This window comes from Bombus vancouverensis, chromosome 12 (genome assembly GCF_051014615.1).
Source record: "Bombus vancouverensis nearcticus chromosome 12, iyBomVanc1_principal, whole genome shotgun sequence".
NCBI classification, from domain to species: domain Eukaryota; kingdom Metazoa; phylum Arthropoda; class Insecta; order Hymenoptera; family Apidae; genus Bombus; species Bombus vancouverensis.
This window is the reverse complement of record NC_134922.1, coordinates 2,126,929-2,133,623: the sequence shown is the minus strand read 5'-3', so window position 1 is coordinate 2,133,623 and position 6,695 is coordinate 2,126,929.

The window sequence follows — 6,695 nt, the reverse complement described above, 5'->3', positions numbered from 1 at the left end:
TTATAAGCAAACGAGAAGGACATACCTGCTTCTGCAAAGTAGAAAAATAAGGTTGACACTTGCATAGACTTGGCGTTGCAGGATTGATATCTATGATAATAAAATGAGAATGAATCAAGTGGGTATATCAGTGGCGAGGAAACCGGGTACTTACTGCTTACTGCTCATAAGAGATTGTAAGAAATTATTAGGAGTTAACGTGTGGGGTCATAATACCGGTAATTAGAGATGAGATACCGGGGATGTGAGATGGTGCGCCGTTTGTAGACAATGACGGAGGAGAGGGACATGCCACGCGCGGCCGAGTGGTGAGGCGGATCGCGTAAGTACCTTTTCGTATGTTTCTTCATTGGATACAATGAACGAAGGAGGATTAAAATGGCATGGGAATAGACGCACTGTCACGCGTCGATATGGCCGATGCAAGTTAGTAAAAGTTGTCAACAATTATCAATTGGTAATCGGGAAATTATCAATTGGTAATTGGTAATTGTCGCAGTATACGATCACACACGACGCGGCACATTTGTTTGTTAGATGTTTGCACTCGTAGGGCCGCGATACTTTACGGTCGCGCGATGCGTAATACTTAATTAAGACATGCACGTGGGAGGCATTTGATGCCACCTTGCCCGTTGGAACGCTAGGAAGCACGCGCTAGCGTACGTGACGCGCATGAGATGTGGTTCGCTGCGTCGCCATGGGCGTCGCCACCTCACGGGCGGGTATAGAGAACGTATGGTCGGCTCGGCGTAAGCCCCTATTACGAAGGAATAAAGTCGGGTCGACCAGAGTTCTATTTAGATGTCTTTTCATTATTTTATCGAATTATGCTGCTCGAGCCGGGCTCCCTTTTGTAAATAGAAGCAAATGAATGATGGTTAGCTACGTGGCGTGGAGATATAATGGGGTTGTGTGACGACTAATAGGAGAATGCAACTGGAGGTGCATTCATTTAATTATTTATTTATTTGTTTATAAACCGTTATTGGTTATTTGTTATTAGTTATTAACTACTTAGTGATGTGATTTTTAGTATTCCTTAGGCATTACTGGTTATTATTTAATTATTAATCGTTCACGTAACTGATTATTTTATTGATTAGTGATTATTATTAGTATGATTATGGGAGGCTTGGTTGACGATTAGGCGAGTTTTTGGTCTACGAGTGGTTATATTTGGTTTTGAGCAAGGTTGTTGACGACTATGGCTATTTCCACGAACTTGAACACAAATTAACAATATGGATAAGTTGAATAAAGAGAAAACAATTACGGCGCAGGGGGTTTCGGAGCCTCCAGGCCCCGTCGGTAATTCGAGTAGCGTCCCAGGCTCGACCCGACGGTCATCATACGACTGGACGAACGACGGGAGGAAGGTCGGTCCCAGGGCCTCCTCTCGTTCGGTAAATACGACCGGGGACCATAATAGCTGCAAGGAGAGCGACGGTGAAGTCGCGAGTGGCAGCGCGAAGATGAGTGGAGGGAGTAAAGGAAGTTCTCGATCACCCAAGAAGAACACAAAACTCCTTGAGTTTAGAGACGACTTCAGCGAAGGAATGGAAGAGAAGGACCTGGGCATCCAGAGTATAAGTAGCGGTAGGGCGCTACCGAGAGTGACGGCGGTTGCAACAGGAAGAGGTAGTTTCCTGGTTCCCGTAATGAGAGGAGTTAAAAGCGAGGAAAGCACCTCTATGGTAACGTGGTCCAGTATCGCCGCGAAAGCAACGAGTGAAACAGCTGAGGGTAGCGTCTCCGAAGGGGAGGTGTCCATGGCGGAAAGCAGCTGTAGCGCCACGTCGATCGCAGGAAAATTGAAAAGGCTGAGAGAGACACAAAAGAAATCGGTGTGGAAAGTTGCAAGGAGGGTCGAGAAAACCCAAAAGGTGGAGGAGTGCGTGATGGTCAAGCCTGCCGAATTCGAGGAGATGGTAGAGCTTATGAAGGGGGCCTACGAGGATCTGAAAAAGGCGGTAAGAAGACTACACCTCATCTTCAAGAAGGATCCGAAAATTCATGAGCTTGCTTCCGCGGCTAATAGCAAGACGGATGAAGTATGGGGCAAGCTTATGACGACGGTACACAAGAAAGGAAGGAGAGGTAAGGGAAGAGTGGAGAGACCTGAGGAAGTAGAGGTATCCACGCAAACCTCTCCTCTGTTGGAGGAGATAGGAAGAGGAAACGGGGACAGCAGAAGAGGGTTGTCCTCAGAATCCAGAAACAAAAGGAAGACGGTCTCTCCGCTGGAAATCAAAGACAAGGAGTATAACAAGAGAATAAGATGAGGCGATACCTCTTATGCAGAGATATGCGGTTCAAAGAGGAGGGGTGCTATGGACACCAGATATGTTGAATCCTGCGAATCCGGGGACGAGTGGATGGTCCAAAGGAGCAGGAGGGAGAAACGTAGGATACGGGAAAATGGAAGAAATGACAAAGAGGACCGCGGACCGCCGCCGCTGATGCCTACCGAGAACCGAGGGCCGAAGATGTTGAGAGCCCGTAGAAGGCCCGAGGCCATCCTTATCAAAGTAAAAGAGGGTAAGGATTGGCTTCAAACATATAAAGAGCTTATGGCGGCGAAGGATGTCCTTAAAGAAAGCTCGGGCATTCGTAATACAAGAGCGGGGGACATCCTTATAGAAATGAGGGCGGGCTGCGAGGTGAAAGTCGCTGCCAATATGATAAATGAGATTATTGGCTATAAGGTACGAGCGACGTTCTTACAAGACAAGGTGTCGGTGGAGATAAAGGAAGTGGATCCGCTGGTGAGAAAGGAGGAGCTCGTGGAATCCTTGAAGGAAGAGCTTAAATCATAGAGATCGGGGAACTGGAAGTCAAGGCGATGAGAAGGGCGCCGTAGGGCACGCAATCAGCGATCGTTGTTCTGCCAAAAGCTTACATCGATAAAGGCGGCGACAATATTAAGATTAGGACGGGCCTAACAATAGCCACAGTCAGGGTGTTACCCAATGCGACAAAGTGCTATAGATGCCACATGTTCGGGCACACTGCAAACAAGTGTAAGGCTGTGAGCCCGGGAAAGGAGGTCTGTAGGATGTGCGGAGGAAGGGACCAGACGATAGCAGCGTGCCCAAATTTACCGTGCTGCACGACATGTAGCAAGGAGACGGGTGTTAGGTTTGACCATGTGACGGGGTCCCTGGCGTGCCCCAGTTACAGGAGAATGTTACGACAGGGAAGACAAGGGAGGAGATGAAAATCCTCCAGATTAACCTAAACAGATGTAGGATGGCGCAGGATCTAATGTGCCAGAGCGCGATCGAGACCAGATCGAATGTAGTAATAATACCCGAACCGTACAGGCAGCTACCTTACTGGTATAACGATACTAAGGGTGATGCGTCGATTTGGGTCACGCAATTCAATGGTCGAGCACCGAATGAAACGCTTCTCTACAGAAAGGACGGACTAGTGGGTATTGGTGTAGGTGATATCCTCTGTTTCAGTGGTTATTGCTCCCCCAATATCAAGATTGAGGAATACATGACGTACATAAACAAGCTTGCATCGGAGATAAGGAAGGGTGTAAGCAGAAACAAGAAAGTGATTGTGGCTGACGACTTCAACGCTAAGTCCTCGTGCTGGAGAGGACAAACCACGGACAAGCGAGGAAGAATTTTAATGGAAACCCTGTGCGGTTACGGCGTGTTCCCTATAAGGCTGGACGATAAGTGCACGTTTTATAGAAACGGAAAGACGAGTTGCCTTGACATAATCAGTGCAACAAACATGGTTACATATCTCATACACCTATGCATATCTCATACGTTTAAAACGAGGACCGTAAGTGACCGAACTAAATTTTTTAAATATGTGACGAAGGGTCTTGCACCCGACATATTGTTAGCTAAATTTGACGAGATCACTAACGTACAGAATTTTAATACGACGGACGACGCGGACAAGGCGGAACTGCTGCAGAAATGTATGGTGGAAACTTGTGACAAGATGCTGAAGAAGGTGAGCTGTACGACAAACAAGAAGTACATGTGGCGGCACGGGCCACGGAACTTTTCAACGGCTCCGGATGCAAAGCGCGACGCCGCCAAAGCGCAACACCGACGTGCCCAATGTACCATCGATATCTTCACACTCTTTCCGCCGAATTCTCGGAAGAGCATACACGTGCCAGCACTGGCGGCACATCTAATGAATGCACGCTAGTGGGGGATATCGATGGGCTACGAAGGGAAGAATCTGCGCGATCCGAAACAAAAGCAGAGTCAGTCTGCCTTACGCCATTAAATGTGTAACTCCTCGGTACTATTTGCATAGCAACGCGTCGAATGATCTCTCGGTGTCTATCGTTATTTGTTAGTTGTTACCTGTTGTCTGTTAAGTGTAATTGTTAATTGTTAATTGTTAACTCTGATTGTTGATTAGTTGTAAATAAACTATTGTTCGTTAAAAACACCAAGAGTAGTTCCTTACGCACCTATCACCATACCACCTCATACAGCAATCACTGGTGGAATGAGACGATCGCAGAACTGAGAACTCAGGCTCACAAAGCATTGAGGAAAATAACTAGGGCAAGGAGGAAGGAGGATCGAAACCCTTATTAGTAACTATAAGGGGCTAAGAAGACAGCTGAAGAAAGAAATAGCTGAGAGTAAAAAGAGAGCCTGGGCCGGATTCTGTGAGATACTAGAAAGGGACCCGTGGGGAAAGCCGTATCGCACGATTATGAACAGATGTGGCAAGAAAGGGCTTCCAAATGACATGCCTGTTAACAAGGTGAAAGAAATTTTAAAAGGCTTGTTCATCATTGGACGCAGACCGGAGCTAAGGGAGGTCGAAGAGCATGACAGGGAGGATATCACCTATAACATGAAGCTTGAGGAGGAAGAAGTTAAGGAAATCATTGGAAGAATAAATGGAAAGAAGGCGGTAGGAATAGATGGGGTCCCAGGTGATATTGTTAAGCTGCTAGTAAACAACCGAACAGAGCTTATCACTAAGGTGATTAACAGTATTACGGACTCTGGTAGGATCCCGGGATACTGGAAAACAGCAAGAGTAATATTGCTCAGTAAACAAGGTAGGGACCCTAAGCTCCCTAATGCATACCGCCCAATAAGCGTACTTCCGGCCTTGAGCAAAGTGTGGGAGAAGTGTCTCAAGTTGATTATCGAAAGATGTATGGGAGTGGACCCATTTCATAGGGGACAATATGGGTTCAGGAGAAGAAGGAGTACACGGTGGACGCGATTACACAGGTGATTAAATTCGCGGATACCTGCAAGAAGAAAAAGATGGTATGCTTGATGATTGCGTTGGACATCAAGAATGCATTCAACGCCCTTAGTTGGAACTGCATTGTTGACGAACTGACCAGGAGGAAGCTGCCTTGCAAGATCATTAGACTGGTAAAAAATTACCTGACGGACAGGAGGATAATCGTCAGCAACCAGTTTGGTACGATGGAGTACCTGGTTGCGGCTGGGGTCCCTCAAGGATCTGTGCTGGGGCCTTTTCTATGGAACATAGTCTACGATCGGTTATTGGAAAGGCTAGATAACAGGGTAATGTTTAAGGCGGTCGCGTTTGCAGATGACCTGGCAATCGCATGTGCCGTAAAAAAAAAAAAACGAAGGCGTTAGCGGAATAGTAAGGGAGGTCATGAGAACAGTGTGCGATTGGTGTGCAAGAGTGGGTTTGACGCTGGCTAAGGAGAAGACGGAAATAATCCTCATTACAAGCATGAGAATACCCAAAGTTATCGGCCTGGATGTGGACGGCGTGGCTATCAACACGGTAGAGGTCACGAAATATCTTGGCGTCATGATTGACACGAATAGGAAATTTGACAAGCACATTGCCTCGATGTGCGATAAAGCGGGTATCAAGATAGGAGCATTACGAGGAATCCTACCGAATCTTAAGGGCCCGCCTGGTTTGGCAAGAAGGCTATACTACAGCGTGTGGGAATCCATAATAACATACGGTGCGCCTGTGTGGGCTGATGCAATGAAGTATGAGAAAAACAAGAAGATCATAAAAAGGACTCAACGAACTGCCCTGTGCATCACATCCACGGCCTACCGCACCGTATCCCACGCGGCGCTTTGTGTATTGACCGGGAACTTACCGATCTAAAGTGCGAATGTTGAAGGGAATATATGAGAGAAAGAAGATCTATAAGACCTTAGCTGTTGGAGAGGAGGTGATTGAGAGGCATGCGGAAAAGAAAGAAGATCTGGAAGAAGTAAAGAAGAAGGCCTCAACGGAGTGGCAGGCGGAATGGATCATGTATAATAAGGATAATGTGACCAGGAGATTAATAAGTAATGCGACCGTATTCGCCAGGAATAGAAGAGACATTGATCACTTCACGATGCAAATGCTCACGGGACACGGCATCTTCAACAGCTACCGTAAGAGGATCGGTAAGGAGGTCGACACGAAGTGTTGGGAGACCCGAATGACGACGTCGAGCATGTCTTATTCGCGTGCCCTAAATGGATCGACAGAAAAATCGAGTTGGAGAACTTCTTGGGTGTCAGGATAAGCGTGGACAACTTGGTGGACACTGTAGTCACCAGGGATGAATACTGGAGGAAGTTCAGAGAGTTCTGTAAGGGCATAATGAGACATAGAAGGGATATGGAGAAGGCGGCCGAGTCAGCGAATAGGAGGGGCGGCACCAGTACGTGACGATAATATGCGGC